The sequence below is a fragment of the Marmota flaviventris genome, chromosome 10 (assembly GCF_047511675.1).
Source record: "Marmota flaviventris isolate mMarFla1 chromosome 10, mMarFla1.hap1, whole genome shotgun sequence".
Taxonomy (NCBI): domain Eukaryota; kingdom Metazoa; phylum Chordata; class Mammalia; order Rodentia; family Sciuridae; genus Marmota; species Marmota flaviventris.
In genome coordinates, this window is record NC_092507.1 from 104,750,117 (window position 1) to 104,766,715 (window position 16,599).

The 16,599-nt window shown below is 34.8% G+C and overlaps 1 protein-coding gene across 2 annotated transcripts in view; it reads left to right on the forward strand.

Annotated features, from left to right (window-relative positions):
- The window catches only part of Magi3 (membrane associated guanylate kinase, WW and PDZ domain containing 3), a 245,468-nt gene that overhangs the window by 116,394 nt on the left and 112,475 nt on the right, over positions 1–16,599 (forward strand). The gene's annotated exons all lie outside the window — the stretch shown is intronic.

Sequence of the window (16,599 nt, forward strand, 5' to 3'; positions counted from 1 at the left end):
TTCATAGCTTCAAGGTATTATTGAATTTCTCATAATTAATTATCTTTTCACTTCCTTGTCTCATAAGGGAACTCTACATTAACTATTGGATGGAAGCAATTATTGCAAAAATAGTCCTAAGATAAAATCCTAATGACTCCTATTATATTTCTTTCTTTTTTTTTTTTTTTCCTTTTTTTTTGGTGGTGACGCTGAAGATTGAACCCAGGGGCACTCTATCAGTGGACTATAACCACACCCCTTTTTAATTTTTTTTTTTAATTTTGAGACAGAGTCTTGCCAAGTTGCTGGGGCTGGCCTAGAACCCATCTCGAGTTGCTGGGATTACAGGTGTGTGCCACCATGACTGGCATAAACTTCTTTTTGATATGACTTTTTATGGAGATGTGTTGATTTTTAAACTTTTTATTATCCTAGAAAAATGGGACTACCCTTTGATACAACATGCTGTTTCATAGGTCTCCAAGACCACTACTAGGTGTGGTAATCTGCTGGAAGGACTCAGGACTCAGCATATAGTCCTAATTATAGCTCTGGTGTATTATAATAAAGGGAAAAGGCCAGTGGTGCAAAGTCTGAGGAATCCAGCCTCATGCTCCCAGTGGAGTCACACAGGATACTTTTAATTCCTCCAGTGTCGAGTTGTGACAGCACTTTTGAAATGTATACCTGGGAAACTCCATAGAGACTCAGTGGCCAGAGTTGTTATGGAGACTGATCACATAGGTGTCCCCAACTCCCAGAGGGATGACAGACCATAGGGTGTGCACAGGTTAGGCACAATGAGACTTCCTTATCAAGAAATGGTGAAAACTCTCCCTAAATCCAAGCTCATTTACAAGCAGGCTTTTCTAAAGATAGCAATCACAGGCCTGCTATGTTAACTCTTCTCTGTGCATATGCAGTATAATTTGAAAAGCTCATGGGTAAAGTTTATCATAATTATGATAGCTTGGGAAGACAGCAATTAAATCATGCCTGTTTTAGTGATGGCTAATATGGTTTAAATAAATATAAATGTAGTTTAGACCTTTTTTAAAAAAATATTTTATTGTTGCTGGACGACACTAACTTTTCTTTCCCTTTGCTTTAATTGCATTGCTATATGTGAGTCTTTGATTTCTTTCTTATTTATTTACTTATTTATTTACAGTTATTCTCCGCCTGTCTTTGCCTTTTGTTCTCTTAGAGGCTATACTTTCTTTTACCTCAGTTTTACAACTAGCTGTGTGACTGGGTAAAATATGTAACCTTTCAGTGCCTCTGGCTACTCATCTATAATAGTAATGGTACTCACCTCAAAAGGGTCTTGTGAGGATGAAGTGTGTTGATATATGATATCTTAGGAAAGTGACCAGCCAATAGTAATCGCTGAATAAATGTTAGCTATTCTCTTCCCTTTTTCTAAAGCTCAAACTTACAAAAATGGTTAAAGAAAAAAAAAAAAAAAAGAACAATGAGTATCCATACTGCCTATCTCTCATATCCCCCCTTTCCCCATGTGTTAGTATGTGTGTGTAATTTTTTACACTAGACAACTGCATTTCACTTTACTTTCAGGTAATGCAGGTATCATGATACTTCAGCACATATCTTGTAAGAATATAGATTTTTTTTTAATATAACCACAATGTCATTATCACAACCAAGAAATGTAAGAATGAGATAATAAAAGCACTTAATAAACAGGGGCTGTTTGGTTTTCCTGGTTATTCTGAAAGTGTCCTTTATAGTTTTTTTTCCTTTCTTTTTAAAAATCTGGGATACAGAGAAGAACACTTTTGATTTAGTTGCCCAGACTTTTCAATCATTTACTTTAGACTAGTCTTCCTTCACTTTCTTTTCTTTTTTCTTTTTTGGTCTTTTCATGACATTGACATTTTTGAAGAGTCTAGGACAATTGCTTTGTAAAATGTTCTTTTGAGAACTGCATTTAGAGATTAAAAGGTAGTAGACTTTGTTAAACTGTATTTCCTCTTTGTAGTTTTCACTTAACTATCATTGCAGTTCAAAGTTTTGAAAGATAAATGAATCATGGAGACAATTTGGGTCATTGGAAAACCATAAAAGTAAATATTTTGAGTAGAATATTTTAGAGGATAAGATTAGTTTTATAAAGAAGAAAATATGATTAGACCAAAAAGGTTATTTTATTCGACAAAGGCTTTAAGTTTTTCTGTTTGATTTTATTTATTCTAAAGTATTTGTTGAACTTTTGCTAAATTGTGGCCTATTCTGGTGTTTGCAGTTAGGACTGATGCAGGAAAGTAATTAGGCAGTATAGTATAGTACAGTGTGATAAGGCATGTGGGCATATGTGATAAGGGGATTACAGGATACTAGGGGAGCAAACAAGAGGAGCAGATAAAAGAATTGGGAGATCAGGGAGGCTTCCTCCAAAAAAGAGCATCCATGTAGAGACATGAATATGGGTGTGGAGGGTGTATGAGACACCAAACAAGGGACTGCCGGAAGAGTGTCCCAGAGAAATGGAGCCTCATATTCAAAGCCCAGTAACAAAAGAGAGCCTAATGTTTGGGGAATCTAGGAGTAACACTGAGTGTGGACAAAGAATGGGAAAACTACGGAGTGGTAGGAGGTAGGGCAGCAGACTACATTAGGGATTTGAATGCTATACTAAATTCTTTTGAAAGCCATCAGGTGGTTATGTGTAAAGGCAGAAGTATAATGTGATCAGATTTGTGCTTTGGGAAAATTATCCTGACTTCATTAAAAAAAAAAAAAAAAAAAAAAAAAAGGCTGGTGGCAGGGAGTCCAGTTAGGAAACTGTTGGTTAATTGGGTCAAAGAGGATGGTGACCTGAATTAGAATAATGGTTGTTGAAAAGGGGAGAACTGAATGATTTTGAGAAATATTTAGAAGATGATATCAACAGTATTTGATGATTAAGGAGGAAGTTTAATATGTGGGTTATGTTGGATGCAGTGGCCCATGCTGATAGTCCCAGCCACTAGGGAGGCTGAGCCAAGGTAGATAAAAAGACAAATACCATGATTCACTCTGACAAAGTTGATCTCATTGATCAACTTTGAGAGTAAAATCTTTAGTGATTTCCAGAGTTGATCTGGAAGTTCCAGATCTCATTGATCAACTTTGAGAGTAGAATTGTTAGTGGTTTCCAGAGGCTGGGGAGAATATGGGGGATGGGGAGATGTTGGTCACGGGTACAATATTATAGTTAGGAGGAATAAGTTCTGGTGTTCTGTTGCACAATAGGGTTATATATAGTTAACAATGATGCATTGTGTTTCAAAATAGCAGAAAGAGAGGATTTTTAATGTCACCACAAAGAAATGATAAATGTTTAAGGTGAGATATGCTAATTACCCCAATTTGATCATCATACAATGTATACTGGAATGGAAACATCACATTATACCCCATAAATATGTACAGTTATTGATCAAAAATAAATGAAAAATCAGAAAAGAAAAAGCCAAGGCGTAAAACTTGGTACCAAGTGGAGGGTTTAGAAAACTTCCAGCATGGGCTGGGGATGTGGCTCAAGAGGTAGCACGCTCGCCTGGCATGCGTGCGGCCCGGGTTAGATCCTCAGCACCACATACAGATGAAAGATGTTGTGTCCGCCGATAACTAAAAAAAAAAAAATATATATATATATATATTAAAAAATTCTCTCTCCTCTCTCTCAAAAAAAAAAATAAATTCTCCTTAAAAAAAAAAAAAGAAAACTTCCAGCATTCAACACAACTGCATTTATGTTTGCTTGGGCTGAGGTAAAGTAGGCAGTCAGATGAAAGAAAATCCTTTGCCTGTTGATAAAATTCAGAACTGCAGAGAAGTTGCTTTGCTAATGGAGAGAAGATGTTGCTGATTACTTTCCTGTTTTGTTTCTGACTGGGGAAAATAGAAAGATGTAAAATTGATTTCTAATTGGAAGAATGGCAGAGAATATCGAATGAGTTCTTGAGTCTTTGTGGATTGTGTCCTGTAAGTACACATTACTAGGATTTGTTACTGTTGTGTCTACTGATGAAGTATGTGTGCACATTTTTCTTTGTTTCTCTTTTGCCAGGGGCAAACATAGGGCCTTGCTCATGCTAGGCAGGTGTTGTACCACTGAGCTACATCTCCAGCTCTCAACTTATTGAAAGAATAGGACAATGAGTATCTATGAACCACCACCCAGATTCTACACTCATCTAACTGTGTGTTTTGCCAGACCATTTCAAACAATTGAAAATTTTATGACTCTTTATCCCTAAAATATTCAGCATGTATTTCCTAGTAGAACAATAATACCCCATCATACCTAAGAAAATTGACAATAACTTCTTAATATCACTTTCTATCCAGTCTGTATTCAAATTCCCCTAATTATCTCAAAAAATTTTTTTACAGATTTTTTTTCTCCTAACAGGATCTAACCACGATTTATGTGTTGCCTTTAAGTGTTATATGTATTTAATTTATTTTATTCCAGAATAATTTCACACCATTTTTAAGGGGAATATGGGCTTTTTATTGGTGCATTGTAATTACACATAATAGGGAATGTAGACAGTTTAACAGTTTTTAAACTTCTCTGTTAGTCTGATTGTCTCCTCATAGTGTCATTTATCTTGACACTATATTCCTCAATCCTTTAGAATGTTATGTTCCTTTAGAACATAAATCTAAAGGCTGGTGACATTCAGATTAGCCATTTTGGCAAGGATACTTCATAGGGGTATTATACATTTTATGCTGCATTGCATCAGGAGGCTGTCATATTATCCCACCATTGATAATACCGAGTTTGATTTTTTGTGTATAATAGTATACTTTAATATTAGCAAGTAATCTGGGTGGAATAATTTCATTTGAAACTGTTTAGCATCTACTGATGATTTTTGCCTTGATTATTTATTTGGGAATTGGGAGTTCTGACATTCCTTCTACATTGTTAACTGACATTCTTAGGCAAAGGAGAAATTCTCTTTTCAACTGGAAAATTACTTCTTCCCCAAAAGGCAGGATAAATGCCATTTTTTTTCTTATAGTGTTTTTTAAAAATATTTTTATTTGTTGGTGGACACAATACCTTTATTTATTTATTTTTTATGTGATGCTGAGGATTGAACCCAGTGCCTCACACATGCTAGGCAAGTGCTCTACCACTGAGCTACAACCCCAGCCCTAGTTCGAGGTTTTGAGAACAGAAGTTTGGTGTTATAGTCACCTCCACTGGATAGAGATGAGCTCCTTTTTCCCCCCTCTCTATGTAGAGTGTCATTTGGACTCATGGGTTTTTATTTATTCAGTTTGTTATAATCAGTTTTAGTCATTATTCTTTTGGGTATTCAAATTATCTCAAATAGCTAGTGTGAGGCTCAGAAAGCTTTGACAGCCCTCCATTAGTCTCAGAGTATTTCTTTATTTTCTTGAAAAATATAATGACGTAGGCTCACCTACACTTTTCCTGCCCCAGGCCTGGAAACAGTGGTTTCTCCAAGGAGTCCTGGTTCCTCTTAATGTATTTAGAAAGCAAAATATGAGTATTAGAGATATTTATCACTATTGGGGTGTCATTACTTCTAGTGTATCTCATTAGGACATGCATATTTCTAATTGTTTATATAAAGGTGTATTTTTAAAGGTATGGGTTCATCTTTATACCTGTGTAAATTTAACATTTCAATTTTATGTTGTATCTTTTATCTTCCACTGAACATTTTGGTTCCTCATAATAGTCACATAATACATAATAGTCACATAATTACATGCTGCATTCTACAGTATAAAATTACAAAACCCAATGTTAATACTACAACCACTAGTTGAATTTAAAGATTTCTTTCATTTTTTTGGGGGGGGGGCTGTCGGGGGACACCAGGGATTGAACTCAGGGGCACTTAACCACTGAGCCACATCCCCAGACCTTTTTAATATATATTTTATTTGGAGACAGGGTCTCACTAAGTTGCTGAGGCTGGCTTTGAACTCACAATCCTCTTGCCTCAGCCTCCCAAGCCACTGGTAGAGTGCCACTGAGTTCAGTCCCCAGTACCACCAAAACAACAACAACAACAAAAACCCAAAAGGGACTTGAAATATTTCTATGATTTTTCATGTGGTTATATTCACAGTTAATTTCATTTATCTCTATTTATTTTCAGTTAAAGTTTGCTTATTGCTTTCTTTTATTTAGCTTAATTTTCTTAAACATGTAAAACATTTGTTGGTTCAGAAGTCAAATTATATGGAAATGAAGTACGTTAGAGAATTTTTGCTTCTATTTTCTATTTCTACCCTCTACCTCACTTCTCTCAACATTTCCACCATAGGTAACTATTCTTACTTATTTCTGACAACCTCCTATTATTTGTTTGTTGTTATATAACTATCTTAATCCATTAAGAATACTGAAACAAAAATGCCATAGAATGGATAATTTAAACATGTATTTCTCATATTTCTGTAGGCAGGAAAATACAAGATCAAGGTGGCACCAAATTTGATGCCTGGTGAGAGTCTACTTCCTGATTCATCGAAGGTCATCTTTAAAAGAGTTAGGGATATGTAGCTCAGTGGAAGAGTACTTGCTTAGTGTGTGCAAGGCCCTAGGTTCAGTTTCCAGCACCATTAAGGAAAAAAAAGAAGGCCATCTTTTTGCTGTGTCTTCAGCATGGCAAAAGGGACAAGGGTGCTCTTTTGTAAGGGCAGAAATGCACTCATTGGAACCCTCATGAGCTAATCACCTCTCAAAGGCCCCACTTCCTAAACCATTGCACTGGGGATTAGAATGTATCAATGAATTTGTGGGTTGAAGATTACATTTAATCTCTAGTAGTAACTATGACTCTTATCTGCAGAATAAAATAATTCATTACTTTATCTTCCATATTGGTCATATCATTTTATACTCCACAGCTTACCTAGTATGTGTTTGGTGTCTGGGGCAAGACAATTTGTTTATGATACATTCTTCTTTTATATGAGAAAATTATTTTTAGTAGTAAGCATGAAATGAAATGAATATAATAATGGATAAAAGCAAGATATAAACATTAAATATTTTCTTTTATTGAATATTAAATATGTGATCATGTCAAGAAAATAAAGAAAACTAAAATAAATATTAAATTACAGAAAATGTTTGCTAAAATATCTTCACCAGAAAATGAAACTTAGATTCCTATTACACTTTGTTTAAAAAACAAAACAAAATAAAACAAAACAAAAAACTTCTAAAGTTTTTCTTTTTTGTAAAGTCTGGAAAATGACTGAATCTTGGTAAATATTGGTGATATTTGATCCACTGATTCCTAACTAGGAATTCAAGTAAACATTGCCCTTTTGGTTTCTTCAGTAATATAAAGAGCAGCATCTTTGTGGGCTCCCTTAGCATTCTTCAGTTTTTTTATTTTTCCTATGTAAATGTCCATTTCCTTAGATCTTATTGTTGTATAGTTAATGATCTTTACCACAGTTTCCATGTACTGTTCTTTAAATAACAATTTTGAAGCTTTGTTTTTTACTGTTCGTTGTTGAAGTCTGATTCCCATTGTCTGTAAATATTTTTGAGTCCGATTAACTCATCTAAAACTTCCTGCTAGGAAAAAAAAAAAAAAAAACCTAATAAAGAGAATTCCCATATAACTGTGATTGTTTATTTGGAATCTACTGTTTAGTTGCAAGAATGTGTGGTATCAAGGGGAGTAAAAATGTGAACCGCATTCAGAGAAATCTTGAATGATCTCAAAACATTACAAAATTAACTTCTGAAATCAGTTTAACTGAGTATGTACATCAGAAGCTAAACTAGAAGTTCTCTAAGTTAACTTCCATATATAATTCATTTTAGTGTTTGAGAAATAAGTAATAAGTATGCTAAATGAAGCTTACATACATGATATTAAAGCTTAACAGTCATTATTTAGATTTTAGAACTCACAGCCTTATGCATGCTAAGCAGGTGCTCTATCTCTAAACTACCCAGCCTTTTTTATTTTTTGAGACAAGTTCTCCATAAATTGCCCAGGCTGTCCTTGAACTTGTGATCTGACTTTAGCCTCCTGAGTAGCTGGGATTGTAGTTGTGTACCACTATGCTTAGCTTCTAATAGAAGTTCCCCCCCACACCAGGGAGTATTTTATTACTGACATTGTTTAGAATTGCTGGCAAATGATAACAAAAAGCAGACCAGATTTAAAATTCTTATAGACATTGTACTCTCTTATTGTTGGCACATCAGGGTGGTTTGCTTCCACCACCCAACTCTTGGTATGCCACTGTATTCACCAGCAATGTATAAGAATGCCTGTTTCTGAGTATATTGTTCAGTGTTTTCTCAGCCTGATGGGTAAGAAATGGTATCTCAGTATTGATTTGATTAATGTTTATCTTGTGAGTGAAAGCAAATATCATTTTATAAACTCAAAGATCATTTTTTTAAATTTTTGTAAACTCCTTAATCATTATCCTCCCCCCGCCCCCGCCTCTGATACTGGGGATTGAACCCAGGAGCACTTTACCACTGAGCCATATCCTCAACCCTTTCTATATTTAGAGACAAAGTCTTGCTAAGTTGTTTAGGCCTTTCTAAGTTGCTGAAACTGGCTTTGAACTTGCAATCCTTTTGCCTCAGCCTCCTAGGCTGAGATTACAGGTGCACACCACCACACCCAGCAATATTATGTCATTTTTTTCCCCTAGCAGCCTTTCCCCCCTCACTCTTTGTAATTTATAAAAAGAGTTCTATACTTAAACAGAAGTTTATTGGAAGAACAAAAAAGCAGGGCACCATATCTGACTAAATTGGCCAGCCTCGTGGGAAGCCTTACTATATTATATATTAACAGAATTCAGTTTTCCCCTTTGAGATGGCTTATGAATATTGCAGCCAGACAAGAAACTAAAACAAACAACTTCATGTGTGTAAGCCTGCCCACCCCCCAAAAATAAACAACCTATGACTGGTGAAGCAGAGTTTTCAAATTGCACTTTGCAATTGCACTTTGCATTTTTGTCTATTTTTATGCATTGGAATTTCACATAAGATTTCCTCAGATATGCTATTCTTAATTTTTTTAAAACCACTGCTATAAAGTGAAAGGAAACATCATCAGTGGTAATTTTGAATTTTATAACATATTACCATAAATGGCATATACAATTATGGCCCAAGTAATTAGAAATCAGTGATTTAACCATAAGATCAGTTAAATTGGCCTGTCAATGGACTCTACTAGGTAATCCAATTAAAATGTTTTTTACTGCTTAAAGAGTGTTCATACTTTGATAAGAAAAATTGAATATATACTTTTAATAGATCAACTATGAATCTTTTGTGTCCCACGTATGTTTTTAAATGTTTTATGTTTCTTATATAATGAGCTTTCTAGACACAGAATTGAACATTAAACTCTATTTTCATGTCTGTAAATTCTTTCCGTGTGTATGTGTGTGTGTGTACATAGGTATATATTTCTATATATAATAAATTATATAAATATAACCTTTATAGTTGTAAACAAAGTATACTTTGTGTTTGGGCCTTTTCTTGTTTTGTTTCCAACTATAAAAATAGTAACATTTAAGATAAAAATTTAATCTTCTCATTAACAACTGTTCAACTATTTGCCAGCTTTTCTTATTATTTTAAGGTCTTTTCTAAAATTATCACATCTGACTTTTAAAATCTTCACCACTAAGAATAATTTTCTCTTCAATAGTGGTTTTTGTGTGCTAGTTCCTCTTTTAAATCCAATAGTATCCTTCAAGAGCATCAAAAGCAGACTTGGTTTTACTTGATGTTTACTGAAGGCAAGGTGTAAATGAATCATTACCCATGTTTCTTGACTTACATAAACCCATCTAAAGTTGGAAATAATAAATTGACGATGCATTTAATGCACCCAGACTCCTGAACAGCATAGCTTCACAGCATGGTCTGTAGACTATCAGTTGTGTGCCCTTGTGATCACATGGGTGCCTGGGAGCACCAGATCACTGCTGCTACCCAGCATCACAAGAGAGTATCACCCTAATATTGCTATCTGGGAAAAAAATCAAAATTTAAAGTATGATTTCTACTGAATGGTGTAGCTTTTATGTCACAAAAGTTAAAAAAACCCTAGCAGCCTTTTCTCCCTCACTCTTTGTAATTTATAAAAAGGGTTCTATATTTTATTTTTTATAATTTATATAATTTATAAAAAGAGTTCAACCATTTTAAGTTGAGAACTGTCTATATTTATTAAAGTATTTAAAAACATAATTTCAAGCATGTGAATTGTAAATGTGTCTCATAACATCAATAACAAGGTAATACAATCATATAAAGTATGTGGGTGTTTTCAAGGACCTACAAAGAAAAGTTGATTTTTGACTTAATGTGAATTTACAATAGATTTGTTTTCCAACTTCATTATGATCAGTTTATGTCTCTATATAAAGCAGCAACTTTTGACATTCTATCATGAAAATAAGGTAGTGTATGGATTGTACCTTCTTTCTCTGTTGGTCTTGTTGCCTGTGTCTCTTTTTTTTTCTCATGTATCCCTGTTTATTTTATCTTTTTTTAATTACAATAGCAATATAACATAATATTTACAACTCAAAATTATAAGATTTTTCTTTTGACTTCATAGACCTCTGGATTAGTCATTTCATTGTTCTATGAAGCAGAGGTAGGTAGTTGAAATTCATTCATTCATTTGCAACCACCACTACCACCATAATTCTGGAAGACTTTGTTACCAAGAAAGTGTAGTACAGAGATCACATTGTGTCTTTCACCTTGAAGTTGTCATTTTAATCTATTTAGACTTTGACTCTTTAATATCTTCTTTTGGGGGGATAGCTTAGAGATCACCCTCCCCTGCTCTGAGAAAAAAAATAATGAATTTAATATATGTGTCTTTATGATGCTGTTCCCCACCCCCCTTGGGACATGGTAGACCTTTGGTTTTCCTGCCCTCCTTTTTCCCCTCCCTCCCTCCCTCCCTTTCTTCCTTCCTTCCTTCCTTTTATCCTTTTTTGCCCCCACTGCAGTGTTGAGGGAGGAACCTAGGGCCTGGCCTGTCACAGGCTATATAACTGCTGTACCATGGGCAATTCCCCAGCCCTCCAGCCCTTTTCAATTTTATTTTGAGACAGGGTCTCACCTGGAACTTTGAATCCTCTTCCCTCAGTCTCCTGAGTAGGTTGGCATTATAGGTATAACTATTGTGTCCAGCCATAGTGAAACTTTTAAATTCCAGTTGCATTTCTTTTCAATTTTTCCAAGTTTTCTTATTTATTAATTGTTTAGTTTATTTTCTTCAGAGACACCAATAATTTGAAGCTTGAATCACAGCACTTCCCTACAAATCTGTGAGCATTCATTCAAATCTTGGCTAATTTCTTATGTTTAGTATTTCTTGATCTATTTCCTATTTCACCGATACAGTTTTCTGCTGTGCTGCTCATTCAGTACTGCTTCTATTGCCAATACTAATTGGGTTGTGATTAAATTAATCTTATGTTGGTCTTAGTACCCTCTCACTGTTCTTCTTGTCGCCAGTAGTCTACATTTGTTGTCAGAATGATCCATATAAAACATAGGTCTGGCCATATCATTCTCCTGATAAAATTTTAATGATTTCACTGCAGAGTAAAATTCTGATCTTTTAATGTCATGAATAAAGCCTTCTATTATCAGAGCTTCCTGCCTCCCACTCTTGTTTTATAATTCCTTGTCCCTCTGCTTTTGACCCCCATTCCACCAGCAGGCTGTTCCCTTCCTAGGATGCCCATGGTACTCCCTATCCCATCCTTCCTGTACTTCCAGCCAGTGTTAAGTGGCCTCCTGCACCAGACACAGTTTTCTCTTGGGTTCTCCTCCATGCCCTGTATGTACTTTTTAACTGGGTGTTGTAGTTATTTGTTTATACTCATCTGTGATAATCTGCTACCAACGTGGGTACTATGATATCAAGAATAGGTCCTGTTTTGTGATTTTTATATCCCCAGCACCTAGCATAGCACCTGGTATTTTGTTTTATTGCCCTCATATTCTTTTTGTTTTTGTTTACTTTAAAGAAGTATTTTGATCCATCATATTATCTTTTTTTCCTTTTTTATGGGGATTATTTTCATTGGCATCATGCTATTGTTTTTCTCCTGTCCGTATTTCTCCTATATAATTTACTAATCCTTAAGATGTGGTCTTACCATAACTTGCCCTAAATTGCTATAGCGTACTTGATCCTTGGTTCCAGGCTCAGGAGCCAGTTTTGAAGTGACTATGAAAGGCCCAGTCACTATCCATTTCGTTTGTCAAGTTACAGGCTTAGGTCAACCAGGACTGACTTCTCTAGCCTGATTGTTTGGTCTCAAGCCTGGAACAGTGCCCAGTTTTAATAGTGTGCTCTTAGTTACACAGGCCTGAAATTTGAAAGCCAGCTATGCTCAGCCAAAGTGATCTTTCTCGCATGTTTTTATTTTTTACCTCCAAGATTATGTTGTGTTTTAATTCTTAAATACACTTAATAAAAAGGAAAAAAAAGTTTTATTAATTTCTAGAAAAAGGTATGCATTTGTTGTTTTTCAAAAAGCTTCTCAAAATAGAAAATTATGAAGATGAGACAAATTTCTTCAATATCTTTTGCTACTCAGATAAACATATTTTAGAATACATTTTTGCATACATACATGAGACGTGTACCAATTTCACAAATAGCATTGTGCACAGATGCTTTTTGATGTACTAATGCTGTAGTTTCCTGTTTTTTAAAAAAATTTTTTTTCAATATACTTTTTAATTGTTGATATAACTTTATTTTATTTATTTATATGTGGTGCTAAGAATCAAACCAGTGCCTCACACATGCTAGGCAAGTACTCTACCACTGAGCTACAACCCCAGCCCATAGCTTTCTGTTTTTTGCTCAACTGTCTGTTTAGATATCATAGTGCGTCAGTAATGGAAGATGTGTTTAATTGTCATTTAATCATCAGTTTCCTAGAGTTGGACATTTAAATTCCTTATAAATAATGCTGTGATGAACATTCTTCTTTTATACATTTGAACTTGTGTGACTATTACCTTAGTATAGCTCTTTTTCAGAGGGTACACAAGTGTCTGTTCTCGATACAGATTTTGCCTTAATGCCTTTCAAGGAAATGGACTAACTTATACTTCCATTTGCAGTGCATAAAAATACTTCTTGCCCCACATCTCTACCTAGGCTAGATTTTAGTTCCTCTCTGTGAGCTAAAGATTCCCAGTGTACAATACTAATTTCCAATCTCAAACTCCATGTACTTGTATCCAATAATTTACTTGATTTTTTTCATATTATGTCTGTGTCACCAACATCTCAAAAACATTATATCTCAAGCCATAACCTGATTTTCTGTTAGTTCCCAAACCTCTTCCTTTTCTGTTTCTTTTATTTAAATCAAACTGACATTTACCTAGTTGCTCATGTTAGAAAACCTGGAGTGATTTTTTTTTTTTTTTTTTTTTCAGGGAGGGAGGTCTCTCTCTTCCCCTGAGGGAGGTCTCTCTTGTCAAGTCACCAAGCCTTTTGCATTCTACCCACAATACCAGGTATTCAAATATGAGGAGATAATGTTCTTATGCCATACCAATTTTCAAAAGACATGTTTTTTTAAAAAAAATACCTCTTTGATTGGAGAGTAAGAGTCTAAACTTTTAAGAATATAATCAAATTTCTACTTATAATATTTAATTCCACATATACTTAAAATAATTTAGAAATACAGCTTTTTCCACTGTTTCATGTAAAAAAAAAAAAAGTTTAAACTCATCAGCCTACTTCTTTGGGGGTTTGTCAACACTGAAATGACTCACTTAACAGTTTTCCAGATCATCTCCTCCATTCATACAGGTTGTTGGAGATATTGTATTGTTTTGAATCTGCAATTTTTTTACCCGAGTTTTTGTGTTGGTGTATATTTATGATCCTACAACCTAAGTATGTACTAAATCACTCTTCAAGTGCTCATTGGAAGGTTGCTGGATGGTGACATCTAACAAGGAAACTGTGAAGTAACATCCCAAGGAATAATTACTAAATCTTATTATTTTCTGCTTCTGCTGCTGCCTCCTCTTTTTTTTTTTTTTTTCTCTTACTAGTGTGTCAGATTTTCTCTTGAAGCAATTGTTGTAGGTTCAGGCTGACATGTCTATTCCAGATAATGCTCTGTTTTTTTTAAAAAAAAAAAAAAAAATGTAGACCAGTCTTTAATCTGAACTTATCTAAAATTCAAATATAAGATGGCTTCCTCTTCGAAGGATAGTTTTTGGTATTAAAAAACTCTCAATCTATATACTGTGAATGCATATCAAATTCATCTCCTTTTTTACTACTATCATGAATCTAAATCATTTCTTACCTGGACAGTGAGATTGTATGCCCATCACTATTCTTGACCCCTTTCCTTGTACATTCTCCACACAGTTACCTTTTTAGAATGCTAGTCTAATCTTGTTACTTCTTTGCTTAAAGCTATTCTTGACTACTTTTTCCATGTACCTCAGTTCTGTTTGGCTCTTACCGTAGTGCATCATGGACTCTCCAGCTCCATGTGTATGACATACAGACTGTAATTAACTATTCAGATGTCTGAAGAGGTAGAGGATAGAGAGGGAGCTAAAGCCAAGGGCAACTATGTTTTGGGAATCTTTTTTCTTTCTGAATCTTTCTGCCTCCAGCTCCTAGGTGTTAATTTTTTTTTTTTTTTGCCTTATTATGGGAATGGGGGTTGGTGGTGATTTAATTTGATTCTTTGCTTCAGAGTAAGCTGATAGTAGATTAATCGGTCACCCAGTTACAACTCGTACGCTTTCCATTTGTAGATCAACATGTAGCATTCCACTGTCAGTCACTGTGGTCTACTGACATCACACTTCTAGTTGAGAACCCTGGACAGAAAGAAAATAACCCTCCCTCTCCAGTTCCTCCTTCATCTTGCTCTGCCCTCTCATGACCCCACATAAGCTGGGGATGTCATTGCAGCCTTCCAGATATTCTCCACTCAGAGTCTGCAAAATATGCTGGGCTTATTATGGGCTAGAGAGTAATTTGTCACCTCCAGCATTCTCTCAGTGTAGTCCAAATTGTTTTTTATTTTTGGGGATTGATACTTGAATGGACAGAGATTAACTTTTTCTCTTCTGTTTTTCATTGTATCTCCACATTTTGGTGTACATTGGAGAGAAGGCTTTTTGTAATGACTTACATTTAAGTCATGTTGCCTAGTAAAGTCTCTTATAATTCTTGAGCTTATACTTAACTATATTTTGTAAGCATAATTTAAAAATTCTTGTTAGTGTGTTGATTAAACAAAGAGATTAGAAGGAGATGGGAAATACTTAAATTTTTTGTTTGTTGAATGAATGTTGATTCTCCCTGGAGTCATTACTTTTGATGTGTAGCATAATTTTGGAGACCTTTTCCTATCTGCTTTAGAAAATATTTAAGGATTATAATAAATACCCCTCCCCCCCTTTTTTGGTACCAGGGATTAAACCCAGGAGCACTTAACCACTAGGCCACATCCCCATTTTTTATATTTTTTATTTAGAGACAGGGTCTCACTAAGTTACTGAAGCTGTCTTTGAACTTATAATCCTCCTGCCTCAGCATCCTGAGCTGCTGGGGCATGCGCCACCTTGCCCAGCTCTGTTTTTAAAAACTACTAAAGAAGAGCCTATTAAATTGTTCCCATAATAGTGGCTAATTATATCAGCCTACAGTTTGAACCCAGAGGTTGAGATTGTTTACATAATGAGACCGTTTAAAATATAGTATGACTTCCTAATATTAATTTTGTTTGTAAGATAAAACTTGTAATCAAATACATCTGTATTCTTTTCAGCTCTCTCTTTATCACTTGTTGTAATGAAATATCAGTAGCACATCTTCCATGTCCTGTCCTGGGTGTTCTGTTGAAGCACATAACTTTGGTTTGCAGAGTCTACTACACCCAGTTATTATGTTTTCAGAGAAAATGACAGAACACAATCGATGACTTTGTATTCTCCCGTCAAAAGGATGCAGCAGTTATTGGTGTGCCAACCAGGCATTGGTTACCTGACATTATGACAGGTTGGTTAATGATTCCTGATGTGAGTGTCACAAAGAAAAAATTGTGAATAGCCTCAGGGTGGCACTTTTAAAATACTGAGTTGTTTTCTTTCTTTCTCTCTCTCCCTTTTTCTTTCTTTCAGTAGTAAATTTATATAACCCCATCAAAAAGTTCAGAAAAGGACCCAATTTTGATTATTTATTCATTATGTTTTTACTCTGTTCTGCTAAGAAGGTTCCATTTTATTTTGTTCTTCCAGATACGCCTTTTTAAGGCAAATTTATCATGATTTAGTTGTGTCTTTTCTAAAATAATGATTTTCATTTATTTTTCAAATGTAGATTTTGGTTCTGTAGCTTATAATTGAGAGTTCTAGTTATAAGGAAAAGGGCTGCAGTTTAACCTAGATATGGTGAAAATAATACTTATTTTAAAGACAAACAACTGAAGGAAAACTTAGACAAACCATGTCAGACTCATAGAACTGAAGGAAGTTTTTCTTCATTAGTCTACAAGGTCAGGCTTCCTTTTCTA